The 23,619-nt window shown below is 34.1% G+C and overlaps 1 pseudogene; it reads left to right on the plus strand.

Annotated features, from left to right (window-relative positions):
* The window catches only part of LOC137248645 (T-complex protein 1 subunit eta pseudogene), a 30,829-nt pseudogene extending 13,323 nt beyond the window's left edge, over positions 1 to 17,506 (plus strand).
* The last annotated feature ends 6,113 nt before the right edge of the window (positions 17,507 to 23,619 follow it).

The following is a 23,619-nucleotide window of genomic DNA, read 5'->3' on the forward strand; positions in this document are numbered from 1 at the left end:
GGTTAATCTGTCTACTTTTATTGTTGATTGCGAAATTTTAAGAGTTATTACTTTAATTATTTGTTGCTCTTCTTCAGCTTTAGGTTTGGTTTTAAAGGGGTTTAGAGTGCCTTGAATATTAAATGTGTGCTTGAGCATTTTTCAACTGCCTATATTTAACTTTCGGCGGCCACCGTGGTGTGATGGTAGCGTGCTCCGCCTATCACACCGTATGCCCTGGGTTCAACTCCCGGGCAAAGCAACATCAAAATTTTAGAAATAAGATTTTTCAATTAGAAGAAAATTTTTCTAAGCGGGGTCGCCCCTCGGCAGTGTCTGGCAAGCGCTCCGATTGTATTTCTGCCATGAAAAGCTCTCAGTGAAAACTCATCTGCCTTGCAGATGCCGTTCGGAGTCGGCATAAAACATGTAGGTCCCGTCCGGCCAATTTGTAGGGAAAAATCAAGAGGAGCACGACGCAAATTGGAAGAGAAGCTCGGCCTTAGATCTCTTCGGAGGTTATCGCGCCTTACATTTATTTTTTTTTTATTTATATTTAACTTTCATATAGTTTTTGATTATTGCAATGACTAATAGCACGATAACGTAGATTAAATCTGCTAGTCAAACATCTGGGATGTTTGGGGCAGCTTTTGTTTCGGGGGAAGCTGGTGGTTCATATTTTAATATTCTATTTTCTGTTTCTTTATTTTCTGCGTTTCCTGAACTTTCCTTTCCTAATTCATATCCGGCTAATGCTATCATAATGACGTGTGCAATCTTTGTCCACCAAGCCATGTCAAAATTTCCTATCATCATTTTCCTGCTCCTGTGAGAAATGAACTAAATTTAATTTTTAATAAAATTTTTTAATTTTATTCTTTATCCTATGCAATCCATTTTGCTTGTTTATTTAGTTAACGCTATTAAAGTATAAAAAATATTGTTTTTAATGGAAAATTTGTTTAATTTAAAAATGTTTAACAATTTTTTTTTCACTTTACAAAATATTTTAAAAATTAATTTTTATGCCATTTTGCTTGATTTATTTGACATTATAAAGATCTAAGAAGAATTTTGTTATTTGTATTTTTCCTTATTTAATTAATATTATAGAAACTACTGTTTAAAATTTGTTTCTAAAATTTTTGATTTTCTTAAAAAAAATTTTCCAAAGTTAATATTTTTAACATTTCTAGTTTTCTTAAAATTGAAATTTATTATTTTTTTTGTTGAATTTATTTTACAAAGTATTGTTTAAAATAAGATTTTATGCTATTATTATTTTTTTCTACGCCACATTGGGCTTCAATCTTTTTCTCTATTTTTAGGTTTAGTTTATGCCATTTTCAAGGCTGACATCAAACTATTTGTAAAAAAAATTTTGTTCATCCTACCATATTTAAAAAAAATCCTAATCAAAAACGAAGTTTTTGCTCATAGTTTAGCGTCCCTGAAGCCGCTCAATTGATTCTAAAAAAATTTTAATTATACTTAAATATTTATAATTTCTTGCTGCCAGTCTGAGTGTTGTTTGCTGCGGATTTTTGCCTTCGATCAGGATTTCCTTATTCCACCTCGCTTATGCTTTTATTTGGTCAGTCATCTTTATTCCACTTCGCTTATGCTTTTATTTGGTCAGTCATCCTTATTCCAGCTCGCTTTATGCTTTTATTTGCTCAGTCATCCTTATTCCACCTCGATTTATGCTTTTATGTGGTCAGTCATCCTTGTTGCCGATCAGAATGTTGTTTAATTTTCTTTGCCGTTAACTTCGATTTTAATTTGCTCAAATCCTCATAACTGATGATGGTAGCAATTTTCTGGAAATCCTCTTTGTACTGCAAAATGTCACCTTCCTTTGTATCCTGTTCGGTTCAGGATTTCTAAATTTTTATCTTTAGTTTGGCAGGACCTTTAGTCCTGTCTTTAAAATTCTTGGCAGTTAGCGAACTGTTTGTTGAGATGGCAGGATCTCTGTTCAGCAAGATCTAGCAAATTTTGTTTATGGGCAAATTTTCAGTTAATTGAAGATCAGGCTGGCAACTGACCAATAAAAGCCCATGTAAAATACTACACAGTGGAATTGGCAGTGTTTTCTGTTCCAACGGAAAAGTGACAATACATGCTTGCCACTAACGGAATACGGAGTAAATTTTAAAATCACTAATTTACTACGAAAAATTGAACATGATTTAAGACATTTACAAGATATTTTAAGTTATTATTTATGCATAATAAACCTAATTAACAACATTATCATAAAAGAAATAAATACAAATATTAAATCCAAAAACAGATTACGACAAATTAATTAATAATAATCCGAAAATGGAAACCAAATTTTAGCAGATTTGATGAACAAAAATTTAAAATAATCAAAATCAATTATCCTTTCTACATTCACTCATTCGTATGTGTGTGTATACACATTTATTTATTTATGTAATATTCTCTGCGTGCGACATTTATTCCACGCACATATCATCGAAACGAAAATTTATAAAAGTTAACCACGTATTTTCTCTTATAACAAAGAGATTTTTGTGTGAAATTTGTGTATAATAAATTATTTAATTAAGTATACACTACGTCAACTGTTCAGCGAACAAATCATGTTGTATGCCATTTTTTGGAATCATTCGTAACCTTTAACGTCCTCTACTTACAAAGCCATTGCATAACAAAGCCATTGCATAACAAAACCATTGCATAAACAGCAATAACTATGTATTTAATGATTATCACGTCAAAAAACGCAATTGATTCGCTTAAAATCTTTACAATCATCAATCAACTATTTATTAATTTTAATATTTTTTTATTAAATTTAATTTTATGTAAGTGCAATTTTTATAATATTAAATTTAAAATTTTGCAACTATAATATAAATTAAAATTTTATAATTTTAAACCTTTTAATTTTCAAATTTATTTTAAGATTATTTTTATATTTTAACAATTTTATATAAATTATTTAAATTTACTTTTTTTTATATAAAAATAAATATTTTATTTAAATTGTTAACTCCCTTTCCAAAAAAATTCTTAAATATTTTCTAATTTCCAAATTTTTGATTTAAATTTGTTTTCATATGGTTCTACGTTCACCAATACGAACTCGTAATTTTACAAATTCGGAAAATCAAAATAACAACTATACATATAACACAATGACTCACAATACAACTCAAACCTCTAACATTAATAGAGCACAAAACAACATTTCTAATATAACACAAGATACTTCAACACAAGATAACTTAAGAAATGTTTCTTCTACTAAATCTATTAAATTACCACAATTTTGGCAAGAATCTCCCGATGCCTGGTTTTTACTTGTTGAAAGACAATTTGAAATTAACAATATCAATGATGATAATTTAAAATTTCAAAATATTTTAGGTACTCTTCAACGAGATACTATATCTAAAATTTTAGACGTTATTAACCTCTTTTCAATAAATATGATACAATCAAAAAAATTTTATGTGAAAGATTTTCTCTTAGTGAAGAGAAACGATTAGAACAATTATTTTCAAAAACTGAACTTGGCGATCGTTCACCATCTGAATTATTCAGATTTATCACATCACTTATAGGTACTGACTTCATTGTAAGTCACGAATTACTTTTAAAATTATGGATTCGTAAATTGCCACAAGAAATACAAATCCATTTAACTTATAGTAACAATCAAAATAAAGATGAAGTAATTATTTTAGCTGACAAACTTTTTGATTTAATCAACAAACCCCATTCTTCCAAATCTCCTATAGTTTCGAGTATAAATAATAATATTGTAGATCAATGCGTTAAAAAATTAACTGAATTAACTACGGCTATTTATGGAAATTTAAATAATATTTCCAATTTTAATCAATTACAAATCCGTTCAAGATCTAAAGATAGAAGTAGATCTAAATCTCGAAATTTTTCAAGATCCAGAAATTTTTCAAACAATCAAAATTTTAATACACAAACATATATTTTATGGTATCACAAAAAATTTAAGAATAACGCTCTTAAATGTATACCCCAATGCAATTTCAATCAAAATAATATTTCAAATTCCGAACAAAATTTAAACTGAAACAATCCATTATGACGGTCACGGATAATGGAACTATTATTAAACCTACTTTTCGCCTATTCATATTTGATAAATTCAATAAACTTAATTTTCTTATCGATACCGGCGCAGTTGTATCAGTTATTCTTTTTCTAAATTTAAAATTTGTAAAACAAATTCGGATCTTACTTTGACTGCAGCAAAAGATTCTTCAGTTGAAACTTTCGGTACAAAACTACTTAAAATTGATTTAGGTTTAAGAAGAGATTTTGAATTTCCATTCATTATTGCGAACATTGATACACCAATTTTAGGAGCAAACTTTTTAGAAAAATTCGGAATTATTGTCAATATTAAAAATAAAGAAATAATGGATTCTACTACAAAAATTAAAGTTGCTGGATCTTCTGGATTTTCTGATATTTTCTCACTCAAAATTCTTATTGTCGAAAATAAGTTTTCAAAATTACTTAATGAATTTCCATCTATTCCCTGTGAACCAGATTATACTAAACAAGTTAAACACCATACGGTTCACAGGATAGAAACAAAAGGTGTTTTACCATTTTCGAAACCCAGACATCTTGATCCAATCAAACTTAAAATTGCTAAAGCTGAATTTGATTTTTTAGTTAAAACGGGTATATGCAGACCCTCAAATTCTCCTATTGCATCTCCACTTCATTTCGTTCCTAAAAAAGAACCAAATGATTGGAGACCTTGAGGAGACTATCGAAGACTTAATTTTATTACTACACCAGATCGGTATCCTTTACCACATATCCACGATTTAACAATTGATTTAAAAAACAAAAAATTTTTTTTCCAAAATTGATCTTGTGCGTGCTTACCACCAAATTCCAATGGCAGAAGAAGACATTCATAAAACTGCAATAACTACCAATGATGACATGATATGAAACTTCTCGCTCTCTGAGAGCGCGTGAAAATGTGCATTTTTTATAACATTGACCATAGATGCCATCATACTCAAAATCAAATTTGGGCATTTCGGAATATCTTTGGGGTATTTTACATGGTAAAGGTTTAATTTATGATTTTCACCGAAAACTTACTCAAGATTGTCAAATGGGATATCAAAAAACTCGAATTTTTTCAGGATCACAAATACAAAAAAAAGCTTATTTTACCCGTTAAAAATTTTTCCGTGACAACACGTGAAATTAAATTTTTTGATAGCTAAGATAAAATGTACTTATCTCTTTTCGTGCGTTAATATAACAGCTCATTTAATTTTGTTATTTCTTGTACCTTTTTTGATCCGCTTATGTAGTTGAATACACTTGAAATGAAAAATAATGAAAACGCACCGATTTCTTGGAATTTTTTTTGCGCGGTTTACGCAACTCTGATCTTCAAGACCCATTCTTGGAAACGAATGAAGTTTGTTTACAATCGAATGAACCAATGTTTACAATTGAATGAACTTTAAGACCCATTCCTGGAAACGAATTGAGAGAGAATGAATGTTTCGTATCATGTCATCATTGATAACTACCCCTTTTGGAATGTTTGAATTCGTAAGAATGCCTTTCGGTTTACGAAACAGTGCTCAAACTTTCCAACGCTTTATTAATGAAGTATTTTCGGATTCCGATTTTGTATTTACATACATTGATGACATTCATATTGCCAGTGTTAAAGTCAACATATAAATCATTTATAATCAGTTTTCAAAAGGCTTGAAGAATATGATTTAAATATCAAACCTTCAAAATGTACTCCGGTGTAGATAAATTAAATTTTTTAAGTTACTAAATTCCAGGCGAAGGTATTAAACCATCTTTAGATCGAATTGAAATCATAACAAATTTTGAAAGATCAATTTCTATAAATAAGTTACAAAAATGTTTAGGTATGGTAAATTACTCTCACAGATATATTAAAATGTTAGCAACAGAACTTATACTATGTTCAAACAGAAAAATAAATTGAGGAAATTTCGATTTAAATTGAGTGGTGTTCATACTACTCCGTTTAGCTTACACAATAGTAATTTGCAATCTACATCACCAATATACCTTTGTTCAGACTGCCAAAAATGTGCATCTTGCTATTAGACGAATGGAATGGATTGAAAACATAAAACTTTGAAATTTTGTTTGTTGTAAGAAAATGTGTTCAATGTTTTCGTTTTATTTTGAGTTTGCCATCTTCTTTTGACAATGCCTACTACAGTGAAACGAAAAAAATAAAATCAGCTGATGAGATGAGCCAACCATATAGTTGAGCTATGCGTAACTGACGTTTAAATCTACTTAAAAAACACACTTTACAAGGTTGCATTTGCAGTTTGAAACAATTCATAATGCAATTTTTTATTACAATTTATTATATGATAAATTGCGTAATAAATTGCCAATTTTGTGTGTGTTTGTACATAATATTAGTCCTCTGCATGAAATGTTAACACATGCAATTAAAAACAAACTCAAACAATTAAATTGGACAAATGAAACCGCAACAGCTTTCGAAAAGGTTAAAAAACTTTTTGCTAATAATACTTTACTTACACATTTCGACAAAAATAGTACTTTATCATTAGCAGTAGATGCATCAAATGTTGCTATTGGAGCAGTTCTTCAACAAACTAGCAATAATATATTATAACCCTTAGCTTATTTTTCAAGAAAATTAACTACAACAGAATCTAAGTACTCAACATTTGATCGTGAACTTTTGGCAATTTATAATTCAATTAAACATTTTAAACATTTTATTGAAGGTAGAACTTTTACAATTTATATTGATCATAAACCTTTAACTCATGTTCTAAATTCTAAACTAGGTAGATCTCCTCATCAACTACGTCATCTTGAATAAATTGCTCAATTTACAAATGATATTAAATATATACGTGGAAAAGACAACATAGTTGCCGACATACTTTCCCGTATTCCAGAAATAAATGCAATTTCAACTCAAGATATAAATTTAGAAACTTTATATAAAGAACAACAAACTGACGTTTCCCAAGACCGTCGGTTCTATGAACCGGAGCGACTCGGGATTTCCCGACCAAGGACTGCCATTTCAGTGTAACCCCATTTAATTTGTTGCGTCCCTCCCACAAATTGTCATCCTCCCAGCAGCTCCTTGCAGCGCGACTACTCCATATTCTCTTGCTCCGGGTATCGAACCCAATCCGGGTCCGTCTCCTGACCCCGGTCCTGAGAAATGGTTTTGCTGCATCTGCCGGAAAAGAATCTTTTTAGGACGGTCATGCTCTTGTCAGTGTATCTCGTGTAAGGGATGGTTGCATCGGATAGCTTGTTCTGGGCTAGATCCCAAAACCAGAAGTTCACGTAACTTCTAAAATAATTTGTGGCTCCTTGCTATTCACGCCCTAGGACGTCCCGTAATCTTCGCCTTAGCGCTCCCGCTACCTTCCAGCAGCTCCGCTGCTCAGCAAGCCACAACAAGTACCCGCTGCTGCTCGCGCCACACGGCGCCACCAACTCACACGGTTGTTCCCACTCATACCTACAATCTCCGTAGTAGAGTCGGGAGCAACGCCGAGCACCAGCCCCCGCCCCCGTATTCTCCCCCTCTCTTTTCCGGCAGCAATTGTGTAGGTCAGGCAAACAGACTCTTAGTCCCTACTTCCCTTTGCACCGTCTGCCAGCACAGAATATATATGTTTGCGTCATCCGCCCAATGCAGCTCCTGTCATGGACGGTGCCACTTTCCTAGACGTTTTGATCTCCGCGACGGCAACCCCTCGACGGTTTTCATTGCGCCATGTTGCCAGGCCGCATACCCAAATACACCGGGTACCCCAATGCTTACCCAAGGATGTCCAGTCCCAGGGCCACAACAGCAGTCGCGTCCAAGCCTTCCACAACCCAGGCGTAGTCACTCGTCACTTACTTCCAGAGTGACGACGTCTCCCCCTATGCACTTCAGGATTCTGCAGTTAAACTGTAATGGATTAACTGGGAAGATCACGGAGATAATCGATTTCATGAAGCGGCACAACATCCGCATTGCTGCGATTCAAAAGACTAAACTCACAGCAAGATCTGCACTGCAGACCTGTTCTGGGTATAATGTCCACAGAAAAGATCACAAGAGCGGAAATGGAGGCAGTTTCGCGTTTATCATACACCACTCTGTGCAATATCATATATTTGATCCCGACATCGACCACAGGGACAGTGTCTTAGAACGTCAAGGCTTATCTGTCTGGTCAGCCGATGCAAACCTAGAATTATCAACATCTACATCCCTCCTGCCACCTGTTGCCCCAGTGGATACCACCCTAATATCAGCGCCTTACTCACTGGTAACAATCACATTATCTTAGGCGATTTCAATGCCCATCACGATCTATGGCATTCAAACTTGCGGGCGGAAAGTAGGGGTGAGATGTTGGCGGATCAAAGAGAAGAAACGACGTTCTGCACAATAAACGGACCGGCCCCCACACGTATGGTAGGAAGCTGTCACATTTCGCCGGATATTTCAATCGTGACAATCGTGATGCACTTTCATTAACTTTAAAAAAGGAAAGTGGGACGAATACAAATCCTTTACAAACAACCGCTTTGCTGCCCTCCCAATCCCGACTGATGCCCGCCAAAGGGAGCGTGCTTTCCGCAAGGTCATTGAATCCGCCTCGGCTCGCTTCATTCCCGCCGGTAGAATTCCCGAAATTCGGCCCCACTTCCCAACGGAGGCCGCAAATTTAGCGAGAGAACGTGGCCCTATAAGACAGCTCGATCCCGGCGACCCCCAAATAAGGGATATAAACCAACGCATCAGATTGCTTATGGATGAACACAAGCGGGCGAAATGGGAGGAGCACCTAAGCGGTTGTAAACCCTCTGCCGGTGTAGGTGAACTATTATCATATGAATTGAAATTAAATGCTAAGGTTGAGCGTCAGAATATGATTGATGTTATTACTGAACTACTTTCTCTTTTATAGTAAACGGTCTTACAATACTATTAAAAATATTATATAAATACTTATAAATAAAAAAAAAAAACAAATGTAAGGCGCGATAACCTCCGAAGAGATCTAAGGCCGAGCTTCTTTTCCAATTTGCGTCGTGCTCCTCTTGATTTCCCCTACAAATTGGCCGGACGGGACCTACATGTTTTTTGCCGACTCCGAATGGCATCTGCAAGGCAGATGAGTTTTCAGTGAGAGCTTTTCATGGCAAAAATACACCCAGAGCGCTTGCCAAACACTGCCGAGGGGCGACCCCGCTTAGAAAAATTTTCTTCTAATTGAAAAACCTTATTTCTAAAATTTTGACGTTGCTTTGCCCGGGGTGTGAACCCAGGGCATAAGGTGTGGTAGGCGGAGCACACTACCATCACACTACGGTGGCCGCCTTACATATTAGAAATAACTACGTTCTATTTCATATGTGCCGAGTCAGCAAATATTTCTTATGACGTCACATTGACAAACAGACACTGGCGATCGGGCATTCTGACCGGCACGTGTGCTTGTCAGTGTGACTCATTGAGCAAGGGTTTACAAACAAATGGAAATGGATATGCTTGTTGTTGTCGGCATTCATATGACGTTGAACTCCCGCTGTGTTGGGGTGAACATAATTTATGTGGGTCAACATTGTAATATGAGTGCAATATGACTGTGTGTGGTCGGTATTTAAATATGCATAAGAAAGCATTCGCATAGGAGGTCATGATGCACATGCTGAAATGCATTGGCATAAAAAGGGGTAATTGCATAATGCTACACCACCCTTCTTAGGAAAAGAGTCGTATATAATTGATAACAGTTCTATATGACTCTTGAAGAGCCCACTTGAGGTTTGTTTGAGTTCATAAAATTTTAATTGCCTTTTTTTATTTATTGCGATTGAAGGGTTTGTTTACTTAGTCATTATCCGTTTGCATCTGCTTTACATGTGTGATTTGTTTTTTTTGCAATGTACCATATTGTTGTATTTATATATATATTTATATATATATATTTTTTTTTTTAAACATGCATTTTGTGTTTTCTTTCGTTCATGTGCACACTTCCATATGCTTTTAAGGGAGGAACCTATATAGTTTGGCGCCTAACTACATACGGTCCCTATTGCCATAAAAGTGTACCATGCTGTTTTAATTTGTCTTTTATGTGTTCCTTATTTTTACATTTGCTTTAATTTTACATTGTTATGCTGACTTGGTTTTTTTGGATTCTTGTGTGTATGTTTATAATTGTGAGTAAAGTGGAGTGCTTATTTTTGTTTAGTGAGTAAATTGGAGTGCTTATAGTGCGATTGTTTAGTTTTTTTTTTTTTCAAATCATTTGGGTTGCTAGAAAATGTTTTATACTGGTTTAAACCTATTCTTATGGATTTTTATTTCCTTATATATATTTTTTTTTGTAGGTTAAAGTAAAAATATTTCCTATTACTATATTCTATTCTGTAGGGGGTGTGAAGTAAAACTATTTTCTATTACTATTTTTTATTCTATTTAGAATAAAAGATATTTCCCTATTAGTATTTCTTATTCTACCGGTGGCTAAATATTTTTCTATTATGTAAAATTATGACCTCTTGAATTGTGAGGTTTTCTTAAATGAGACCCAGGCAAACCTATAGTTATCTCTTTAATATAGTGTTTCTAGCAAATAATAAATGGTTTAGATTTCCTTACTATTTCTATTAAACAAAGATTTTTCATTGTTATTTCATTTCATTTGGAAGTTTAAACCTATTAATTAACAAGTAGGGAAGGCTAAGTTCGGGTGTAACCGAACATTACATACTCAGTTGAGAGCTGTGGAGACAAAGTTAGAGAAAATCACCATGTTGTAAAAAGAACCTAGGGTAACCCTGGAATGTGTTTGTATGACATGTGTATTAAATGGAAGGGAACTAAGAGTATTTTAAGAGGAAGTGGGCCATAGTTCTATAGATGGAAGCCATTTAGGGATATCGCCATAAAGGTGGACCAGGCCTGACTCTAGAATTGGTTTGTACGATATGGGTATCAAATGAAGTGTGTTAATAATAATTTTAAAAGGGAGTGGGCCTAAGTTCTATAGGTGGACGCCTTTTCGAGATATCGCCATAAACGTGGACCAGGGGTGGCTCTAGAATTTATTTTGTACGATATGGGTATCAAATGAAAGGTATTAATTTAAAAGGGTGTGTACCTAAGTTCTGTAGATGGGCGCCTTTTCGAGATATCGCCATAAAGATGGACCAGGGGTGACTCTAGAATTTGTTTGTACGATATGAGTATCAAATGAAAGGTGTTAATGAGTATTTTAAGAGGGCGTGGCCTTAGTTCTATATGTGGACGCCTTTTCGAGATATCGCCATAAAGGTGGACCAGGGGTGACTCTAGAATTTGTTTGTACTATATGGGTATCAAATGAAAGGTGTTAATGAGTATTTTAAAAGAGAGTGGGACTTAGTTCTATAGGTGGACGCCTTTTCGGAATATCGTTATAAAAGTGGACCAGGGTTGACTCTAGAGAGCGTTTGTACAATATGGGTATCAAACGAAAGGTGTTAATAAGTGTTTTAAAAGGGAGTGGGCCTTAGTTGTATGGGAGGACGCCTTTTCGGGATATCGCCATAAACGTGGACCAGGGGTGACTCTAGAATGCGTTTGTACAATATGGGTATCAAATGAAAGGTGTTAATGATTATTTTAAAAGGGCGTGGGCCTTAGTTTTATATGTGGACGCCTTTTCGAGATATCGCCATAAAGGTGGACCAGGGGTGACTCTAGAATTTGTTTGTACTATATGGGTATCAAATGAAAGGTGTTAATGAGTATTTTAAAAGAGAGTGGGACTTAGTTCTATAGGTGGACGCCTTTTCGGAATATCGTTATAAAAGTGGACCAGGGTTGACTCTAGAGAGCGTTTGTACAATATGGGTATCAAACGAAAGGTGTTAATAACTGTTTTAAAAGGGAGTGGGCCTTAGTTGTATGGGAGGACGCCTTTTCGGGATATCGCCATAAACGTGGACCAGGGGTGACTCTAGAATGCGTTTGTACAATATGGGTATCAAATGAAAGGTGTTAATGATTATTTTAAAAGGGCGTGGGCCTTAGTTCTATAGGTGGACGCCTTTTCGAGATATCGCCATAAAGGTGGACTAGGGGTGACTCTAGAATTTTTTTGTACGATATGGGTATCAAATGAAAGGTGTTAATGAGTATTTTAGAAAGGAGTGGGCCTTAGTTCTATATGTGGACGCCTTTTCGAGACATCGCCATAAACGTGGACCAGGGGTGACTCTAGAATGTGTTTGTACGATGTGGGTGTCAAATTAAAGGTATTAATGAGGGGTTTAAAAGGGAGTGGCTCTTAGTTGTATATGTGTAGGCGTTTTCGAGATATCGACCAAAATGTGGACCAGGGTGATCCAGAACATCATCTGTCGGATACCGCTAATTTATTTATATATGTAATACCACGAACAGTATTCCTTCCAAGATTCCAAGGGCTTTTGATTTCGCCCTGCAAAACTTTTTCATTTTCTTCTACTTAATATGGTAGGTATCACACCCATTTTACCAAGTTTTTTTCTAAAGTTATATTTTGCGTCAATAGACCAATACAACTACCATGTTTCATCCCTTTTTTCGTATTTGGTATATAATTATGGCATTTTTTTCATTTTTCGGAATTTTCGATATCGATATGATAGTCGGATTTCGGCCATTTTTTACACCGATACAAAGTGAGTTCAGATAAGTACGTGAACTGAGTTTAGTAAAGATATATCGATTTTTGCTCAACTTATCGTGTTAACGGCCGAGCGGAAGGACAGACGGTCGACTGTGTATAAAAACTGGGCGTGGCTTCAACCGATTTCGCCCTTTTTCACAGAAAACAGTTATCGTCCTAGAAGCTAAGCCTCTACCAAATTTCATAAGGATTGGTAAATTTTTGACCGACTTATGGAATTAAAAGTATCCTAGACAAATTAAATGAAAAAGGGCGGAGCCACGCCCATTTTGAAAATTTCTTTTATTTTTGTATTTTGTTGCAACATATCATTACTGGAGTTGAATGTTGACATAATTTACTTATATACTGTAAAGATATTAACTTTTCTTTAAGAATTTGAATTAAAAAATTTTTTTTTTTAAAAGTGGGCGTGGTCGTTCTCCGATTTTGCTAATTTTTATTAAGCAGACATATAGTAATAAGAGTAACGTTCCTCCCAAATTTCATCATGATATCTTCAACGACTGCCAAATTACAGCTTGCAAAACTTCTAAATTACCTTCTTTTAAAAGTGGGCGGTGCCACGCCCATTGTCCAAAATTTTACTAGTTTTCTATTCTGCGTCATAAGTTCAACTCACCTACCAAGTTTCATCGCTTAATCCGTATTTGTTAATGAATTATCGCACTTTTTCGATTTTTCGAAATTTTCGATATCGAAAAAGTGGGCGTGGTTATTGTCCGATATCGTTCATTTTAAATAGCGATCTGAGATAAGTGCCCAGGAACCTACATACCAAATTTCATCAAGATACCTCAAAATTTACTTAAGTTATCGTGTTAACGGACAGACGGACGGACGGACGGACATGGCTCAATCGAATTTTTTTTCGATACTGATGATTTTGATATATGGAAGTCTATATCTATCTCGATTCCTTTATACCTGTACAACCAACCGTTATTCAATCAAAGTTAATATACTCTGTGAGCTCTGCTCAACTGAGTATAAAAAGAAATATGTAACTAATGATACTGAAAATTTAAGAGCTGTAATTGATGGAAGAGCAAGGTAGTTTATAGTAGTAGAAGTAGTTCAGTTGCTGATTAAGAAGGAAGGTACAGTGGATGGAAAAATTGTTCGTATTTTTAAATGTTCTTTTCATATATTGGATATTTTCCAGCAGTATTTTTATGTGATCTTATATGTCATGCGATTTCTGCGGCGGCCACCAAGACAGAATCGTCATGACTTTTATGGAGAATTATTTTTATTTTGATCGCGATTTGTCACTTGCATAACTTCTAGAGTTAATGCAATTATTTGACCTTTGAGAACTCGGGTACCTTTTTAATTTATAAATTCGCCTACTGCAGTATATATTCAATTATTGTTCACAAATTTGTCCCTCAGGACAACTGTGTTTTTGTTTTTTACAAGTCCTAGATTGCAGGCGCAGCCTGATAAGCAATTGTCCAAATTCCTATAAAAGGGAAAGTATTTTGTTAATAAAGAAGAATTATAAATCTGATGTCTGCGCTGAACATTAGCGCCAACAAAAATCATTTTGTGTATGTTTGTTTAATGGTGTGTTCAGTTTATACTTATATTTAAGAATTCATGAGCTTAACACCGGCTTATAATAATTGAATTTCAATTATTATGTTTTCTAAGAGAAATTGAAAAGAAAGAAACATTTACTGGCATATTGCGATGGAACCATTTCGAAAACCGCCAACGTAATCATCATCAGGCAATTTTGTAATGTTATCAAAGGTTTCACCGGGATTCGCACCGTGAATCACATGGTGAAACTGCAGTCGCCTTTAACCACTAGGCTATCCTGCTGGTATTTGTTTTCATGCTTAATTCAGTTTTTCTCATTTCTACACTAACAACACAATTGAGACATTTTGTCTCTATATTAATTTGTGTGCCATGTAGATTTTTTGTTTTGTAAAGTTCTTCTTCGTTGCGAATGAGAAGCTTTGTAAACTCGGGCTCAGTTTTACACATTTATGTATGTTTGTTTAATGGTGTATTCAGTTTATACTTATATTTAAGAATTCATGAGCTTAACACCGGCTTATAATAATTGAATTTCAATTATTATGTTTCCAAGAGAAACTGAAAAGAAAGAAACATTTACTGGCATATTGCGATGGAACCATTTAGAAATAAGTATTTTAAGTTGTACAAAGCAACCAACGACTTTTCATTTAGAGATCGATATTTATCATACATGAATCAGTTCAATGTGCTTGATAAGTTTTTATATAATAAATACATCTCCCGTTTCGAAGAAGAGTTAAAGCAAAATCCCAAGGCCTTTTGGAACTTTGTCCGTACAAAAAAAGGTTGCTCCAATATTCCAACCTCTGTCAATTTTAATGGTATTAGTTCAAACAGTTTAGTGGAAACAGTGAACCTTTTTGCTGATTTTTTCAAATCTAATTTTGTTGTTGACTCTAATATTTCTGATGTTAGGGTTGGTTCTGATACAGCTAATTCCTTGGACTTTGGCTCATTATTGGTATTGGAATCAGATATTATTATTGGCATCTCGTCCCTACAATCTTCTTTAAAAAAAGATATTGATGGGCTGTCTTCTTTTTTGGTTAAAAAATGTAGTAGTTCGCTATGCGTGCCGTTGTGCCATATCTTTAATGTGTCATTGTCCACTGGCGTTTTCATTGATCGATGGAAATTGGCTTCTATTACTCCAATCTTCAAGTCTGGAAATAAGAGCGAGGTAGCAAACTACAGGCCAATCTCTAAACTATCAACCTGTTCAAAACTGTTTGAGAAAGTAGCAAAGGAGAAGTTGGCTTTTGCTATTAAAGGAATAATCGATCCATGTCAGCATGGGTTTGTTGCGTGTCGTTCAACAGTGACAAACTTAGCTGTTTTTTCGCAATACTGTGTTTCTGCTTTTAAGGATGGGTATCAAGTTGATACTATATATACAGATTTCTCTAAGGCGTTTGATACAGTGTCCCACAAGATACTTCTTCAGAAACTTGAGTACGTTGGTTTCCATTCAGCTTTTCTGTCATGGTTAAAGTCATACCTGACAAACCGAATTTTATTTGTTGAAATCGAGAATATGAGGTCGTATGAGTTCTTGGCAACCTCTGGGGTGCCACAAGGTAGTATTCTCGGTCCAATCTTATTTGTTATCTTCATTAATGACGTCGGCTTATATTTAAAGCATTCAAATTATTTACTTTATGCTGATGATTTAAAACTGTTTAGGCGTATCACCACTGTATCTGATGCATTGCTCCTACAGAGAGATTTGGATGCTCTTAATGTGTGGGCTTTTAATAATCATCTGAGACTTAACAGTAGCAAATGTTGGCATATAACGTTTTCTAGATCTACAAGTGCGCTTACGTCAACATACTATATCGCTAATACATATCTTGCCTCGGTCAAAGAATTTCGTGATCTTGGTGTCATTTTCGACTCTTCGTTCACTTTCGTTAACCATGTTAACTATCTTATACCTAAAGCGTATGCTAATTTAGCTTTTTTACGGCGTTATGCGAAGGATTTTAAGGACCCATACACTAGGAGTATATTGTATAATTCATTAGTGCGATCTAAATTAGAGTTCGCCTCTATCATATGGAATCCCATTTGCAGCACATACTCTGCTAGAATTGAAAGGGTTCAACGTAAATTCATTCGATTCGCCCTCCTACCCCTTCATTTTGTTAATCCCCTACCACCTTATATAAACAGGTGCATGCTTATAAATGTTATGCCACTGCATGTCAGACGCTCAGTACAACATTTAATGTTTATTTACGATATTATCTCTGGTACTATTGCTTGCTCAGCTCTGTTGGAGCAGTTAAATTTTCTAGTTCCTAGTAGATCTCTACGCTCTCATAATATATTCTACGGTGAAGTTCTGAGAACCAATTACCTTAGCTTCGCCCCTCTCACAAGAGGTCTCGAAGAGTTTAATAAAATTTCCAGAATGCTAAGTCTTGACTTTGCAATGCCCAGGCCTTTGTTTAAGTTACGGATTGAGTCTTACTATTGAGAAAATTTATCTCATCCTTGAATTAATTAATTTTAGTTGCTTAGTTTTAAGTTAATTTGCAAACTTGTAAATCTAGTCAGTAAGGTTTCGAACCGTGAATCACATGGCGAAACTGCAGTTGCCTGTAACCACTAGGCTATCCTGCTGGTATTTGTTTTCATGCTTAATTCAAAAAAAAAAAAAAAAACAATCTTTTTGTTTTAAATCTAAAAGCATACATTTTACATGGCGATCCTGCCATCGTTTTAAATCCGGTAAATATTTTACATGGCGATCCTGCCAGTCTAGATCAATACTTGGCAAAAGTGCTAAAGATCTAGCTGGTCAAAGGAACCCGTCAGCTCGCGACAATCAACTTTCTCGCGTCGCGTCAAATAAAACAAGTAGGACTCCCCTTCGATCCTACCAACTCAAAAAATAAACCACACACAAATGAGATTGGATTTGTTTGGCAAAGGAAATGAAGGAAGTCACCACAGGAAAAATCTAGTACTACCCAAAATAAAAATCACTATGATGCATAGCAGCAAGCGAGCATAAAAGAAGTGGCATACGATTAAGGATTGATGACCAACAACAACATAAATTTGCAGCAAGCGAGCATAGACGAAGTGGAATAAAATATAGCAGCAAAAAAAAAACAGAACGGGCAATATCTTCACAATTGATGTCAGTTGGCGGCGTAACAGCAGAACGAGCAACCACATAAGTATAAAATTTAGAATAACTTGAGCGGCCCTGTGAAGCTTAACCATTGGCAAAAATTATATTTTTTCCTAGGATTTTTTTGTATAATAGGAGATATTAGAAATAATGTAAACAAAAAATATATATGCATACGTGAAGTAAATAAAAATTCAATATTTAAGTAAATTGGAATGCTTAGGGCACACAAAGGAGAAATTCCATAGGACATTTTTATAAATTTTAAAAATAAAATTACTCTGTTAGTAATAAATAAAAATGCAAAGAGATTTCTCAGACTTTCCTCTTCACTGGTGGGACGAGAATACCCTACACACTATGGACCTACAAAAGGAGTTAGAAAGATTAAAGAAATTGTGGAAAATAATAGGAATGGAAATGGAACCAACAATAGAAGATATATTAAACCCCACAACCAGGGAGGAGGAAATAATGCGAATGCTTAGAAGTGTGTTTCCCGAAAACGCCAAATGTTAAGTTATAATAGCATCTAAATTTTTTTTACTACGAATAGATAAAAATATTTTTCAAAATTTTATAAACTGTACTAAGCTAGTAAATCAAAAAAAAATTTTTTTTGAAATATTAAAAAATTTGTTTACCCTAAATAAAAATATCTTAAGAAATATTCTAGAACAAAAAATCTTAAAATAAAAAGTTATAAATAAAACAAAATATCTAACATTTTATTAAAATTAAATGTCTTGGTGGTCAAAGATTGCGCAAGGCATCATGATAGCGATAGCCGGATACGAGTTAGGGAAGGAAAACTCGGAATCAACGAGAAATAGAGTCGTAAAATATGAACCATCAACAGAAATAGATAAAAAATCTCGCTAAACGTCCCAGATGTTTGGTTAGGAATTACAATTTGCGCATTCATGCTATTGATCGTCACAATAGCTATGACGCTCAAAAGTTATATGAAATTCAAATATAGGCAACAAAAATCCCGTTCAAACTCGTATCTAAGGAACTCTTTTTTTAGTACCAAACCCAAAGCTGAGGAAGAGTAATAAACACTTCAAGTAAATTTCAAAATGTAGCAATCGACAGCAAGGCAGCTTCGAAAGCCCTGCCTAAATTTAAAGCAAATAAAAAATTTGAATGCTTCCGTTGAATGCTCCTGACAAAGATGGTCATGAAGTAATAGAAAATTCTAGGACAGTGGAAATAGGCAAAAACTAAGAACGAAAAAAAATATATATATATAAAAATTAAAAAATCACAAAGAGAACATATAAAAATATATGTAAAGCGCTATATAAATTTGCAGCAATAAGACATGTCGCATGTGACAATCCCGGTATAAAAATAAAAATAATTCTTCATAAAAGTCATGGCAATTCTGTCTTGGTGGCCGCCGCAGAAATCGCATGACAAATAAGATCAAATAAAAGTTAGAATAATTTTTGCGCCCACTGTACCTTTCTTCCACTAACCAGCTAAACTACTACAGCAAATATAAATTACCTCGCTCTTCCACCAACTACAGCTACTAAATTTTCCGAATAATTAGCTATAAAATTTTTTATTGGTTCTAAGTTTAATATAACCCTAAAAAAATGATATAACAATGAAAAGCTGTTATTTAATAGAAATAATTAAAGAAATATATATAAGTAAGAGGTGTTTCAGTTATAAAACCTCGCTTTTAGAGAGATCATAATTTTAGGAAAAATATTTTTTACTTTAACTCCGGTAAAATTGAATATGAAATAGTAATAGGAAATATCTTTTACGCTAAATAGAGTTTAATAGTAGTAAAAAATATTCTTACTTCAAATTCCCCAATAGACTAGAAAATGGTAATAGGAAAATACCAATACAAAAAAAATCTACTATTAATTCACAGAATTTAATAAAAACCAGTTTCAACCATAGTATTCCAATTTACTCATCAATAAAACGTAAACACTTAAAGAAATAAAACTGCACAAGTATGTTGATTTATGTTGAATGTACAAGTATGTTGACTGAGTAAGACGTGTTTTTTCGCGCTCTAGAATAATTGCATTTACCCTCGAATCTTTATTGTAATACTCCTATGTTTCTGTTTTGGCGGTATTCGGTTGTGCTGTGAACTTTATTTGGTATCCATTTGTTCTGTGTTGGAACTTACATTAGCCTAATAAAACTAATAGCCTAACAAAAATTAAAATAAATAAAAACACAACAATGGCGCGAAAAATCCAGCAAGAGGAACAGCATCCCCCCCTAAAACCCCTCTCACAAGCAGCATCTATGCTAGAGAGATTGGAGAAAAAATTCGAAGAGAAGATGGAAGAGCAGAGACATATAATTATTAAAGAGTTAACTGAAGTGATGGAGAAATCAGAAAACCGTATGATGCAGAAATTTGGTGAGTTGACTGCTGAAATTGTCAATTTAAAGCTAGCGAACGCGGCAATCGAAAGGAGAGTGGCGGTTGTTGAAAACGCGTGCTCAGATGTGCTCATTATGCGTAATGAACTCATTTCAGCTCAGGCACAGATAAATACATTTGAAAGCAGCGCTGTTGCCACTGATCTAATTCTAACTGGCATCCCACACACAGCAGGTGAGTGCTTGCCTGAATTGTTTTCTAAAATATGCAGAGTGGCTAAGCACAAAACACCACCACTGCGCGATGCATTTCGAGTGCGAGCTGCAAGAAATAACAGCAGTAACAATAACAACCAAAAGCAACCCGCCAATGCAAGTCCAATCATTGTTAAACTTTTCTCTGCAACTGACCGCAACCAACTCTTAAAATCGGTTGCTTTGTTTTGCAAATCAGAAAAGAGATCGCTCGCTCTGTCAGATATTGATTTGCCTGGTTATGGATCAATCTTCTTGCATGAAAGCAGAGAATTTAAACACAATGAGAAGGCGTTTTTGTTAGATTCCAACTTTTTTGCATGTGAACACGTCTTGCACTTCACCACACACAATCCAATTTCAATGTTAACCAGTTAACAGCAGAAAATTCTCTGTCAACAGTTTCAGCTGGTGTATAAATTCTCTGGATTTTCTCTTAATATGATTTCTTTGTGGGAATATAGGTATTTAGTAGGATTAATTAAATTTAAATTTTATTACTTGTAGCAATATATTTGCTTGTTTTATGATTTAATATGAATTTGAAATTAATTAATATAATAATAGCAATATATTTGCTTGTTTTATGTTGATGCAAATTGCAGAAATTTTGCTTATTTCTTTACAAACAAAAACCTATTCATATACCCCAAATATGACCTTTCATGAAATGTATGTAAATTAATCATACATTTATGAATTATCCCATCCCTTTTTGTTAATAAATTAAAATGTTAGGAAAATGTATGCAAATTGAAATATGCATGCAAATAGTGTTTTGCCGACGGCATTTGCACACTTGGCATTTCTGTGCACACGAAATCCATTGCATATTTATAAAACGTTAATTTGCATAAAATGTTTGCATATTAACCATGAAGTATGAATTATTAATAAATTGAAAAATTGAAATAAATAAAATATTTGATAACAATTGAATAAATAAAAAAATATTTAGTTATTATTTGGACTATGGGTGGGAGGGGAGGTACCTATAAAGAAATTTCCTAAAGCATTTTATATGTGTTATTCAGTACAATGATGTAAGTACCTATGTACTTGAATATTTTCAAAGGCAGGTTTGATAAGCCAAGTCAAACTTAAATACATTTGACCTGCCTCAAATCAACCCTTAAATATGTAAATAAGGCCAACAATACACAAAAGACATGTGCCTGTTGATCAGATGTTGAGCATTGTATCATTGAATATATATGTATGAAAATACAAACCAAAGCAAAAAAGTACAAATGTACATACATATATACATATTCAATAATACTCCAATTAAAGGCAGACATATATAAAAAGCTTGGTCGCTTTGATGCTGTGGCAGTGTCTTAAGTTATTAATAAAACAACTTGTCGCTTTCCGCGTTATGAAGCGACCAAATCAATTATGGCAATCCGCGTATACGGCCATGGATATGTAAATATCAATGCTCGTAGCAATTAGCCGACGAAATACAATAGGCACGAGCCAAATTATGTGTCGTCGGTGGTTAAAAGTGTTGCCGTTTATACCTTTAATAACTCACAGCAAAAGGGGAATTTATTATAAAATTAAAATAAACGAATTTATTGCTCTTTTGCGAAATAATGTTATATTTCTTCGCAAAATTACTTTAATTTATTTCGCCGCTCCCATATATTAATTTTTATCTATGAAAATAATATAAAATTCTTACTTTGTACTGACATGTGATAAACAAGTCAGCATATACAGTATGACGTCACAGTGCGAATTCGGGCCAGAAACGGGTAAAACACCACTCTCATGTAGCAACTGCAACACAGTTGCTGCAAATTTGGCTGCGTGACTGCGCGAACAATTTTTCGGCAGAATATGATAGGGGGTTTCAAATAGCAAATAAAAATGTCCATAAGCTGTGACAACTTGGCAATTCAGGATATGAGAAAATTATGTGCAATAATTTATATGAACAATGGATGGAAATTTTTAGATTATATTGCTAATATGTTAGTGGACATTTACTAGGCAATATCTGTGCATGTTTATTTGCATTTTTTACTACCATATTAGTACTTTCATACAGGCGTATAAATAGTTTGGTATTATTTCAAAGGAAAAGTGCGGGGTTATGAAAGTAGTTATGCTCGCCATAATGAATACCCCCAATATGCATCGAAGTTGGAATTTATAAAATCGCAAAAATTTGTCTTTTGACGATTTTATCAAATGCCATGTTGCCGAATTGCAAAATTCTATCATCAATTTGGACAACTTAAGAAGAAGAATTTATGAATGAAAAATCAAGAGGAAGCTAGTTTTCAGGATTTTGTGATTTACATACAAAACATGAGCATACATATGTAAATATGTATGTGTGCTTGTGCGTATGGTTGGATGGTTGAAGTGAATTTTGTTTTGTTTGTCACATGCGAATATAAAAATATTTCTTAGCTTACATATGAACATAGATTTGTACATATGCTTGTGCGTAAGAATAGTTTTTGTAGGAAGTGGTTGATTGAAACAGTTTGTCTTTTATTTGAACATGTGAATGTACAAACATTTGTTAGCTTATGCATGGATATATTGGTATCAATGAAGTGGGTGGGAAATGGGGGTGTAGGCTGATCTTTAGTTTAGGAATATATGTGTGTACATACATATATACCAATCTAGGTTTGTTTATACCCACTCACAATTTAGGTGATTAAATTTTCAATTTCCCTACATATCAATATAATTTGATTACTCTTTCTGACAAAATAATGAGTTACCATACAATTGAACAAAAGAAATAATCAAATATGAATACTTTAGATGATCAAACACTGAATATATTTTTTCAACCACATTTTGGAATCATATTTGAATCAAATGTGTTTACTTTAGGAGATCATAAATTTATAATAATTTTTAATTCAGCTTTCTTAATCTTTTTTGACTATATTTGTTGACTGAATAATGTATTTTATACTTGTCAAGATATTTCTTTACATCGGAGCTGCTCGACCCCTATACACTTGTAGCACTTTTGTTTTTGTTTTGCCCTGAATCATAGGCACAGATTCAAATTCACACTTTGAATATAAAAAAAAACAAGTAAGGACAGGACTGTCTTCGGCTGTGCCGAAGACTTCAACCTTCCAACCATCATAATTTATTTACAAAAAATCAGAGAATTAAATTTGCAATATACTTGCTCCTATCAGAGAATTTTTTGGTAACAGACGAACAGAGAAAATCGTTAAGAGAATTTTCTGTTACGTCTTGCACCCTGTTAAGTTAACATGAATTTGTGGAATAGTGGTGAAGTGCAAGACGTGTCACATGCAAATGGATCGTAAGCAGTGGATGCCAAAAAAACGCCTTCTCATTGTGTTTAAATTCTCTGATGAAAGTTTAACGAAAAAATTGCGAGAGGTGATGGCACATGCCTCAGAGATAAGGCGTAAGAAGCAGTTGGCGTCGGCCTTCTCGATGCGTGGAAAAGTGTTTGTTCAGGCTCCATTACTGATACTTAGCATAGACTTCACTTGACTTGGCGTAAACTTGGCAACTTAGCCA

This window comes from Eurosta solidaginis, chromosome 4, assembly GCF_040869045.1.
Source record: "Eurosta solidaginis isolate ZX-2024a chromosome 4, ASM4086904v1, whole genome shotgun sequence".
In the NCBI taxonomy this organism is placed as follows: domain Eukaryota; kingdom Metazoa; phylum Arthropoda; class Insecta; order Diptera; family Tephritidae; genus Eurosta; species Eurosta solidaginis.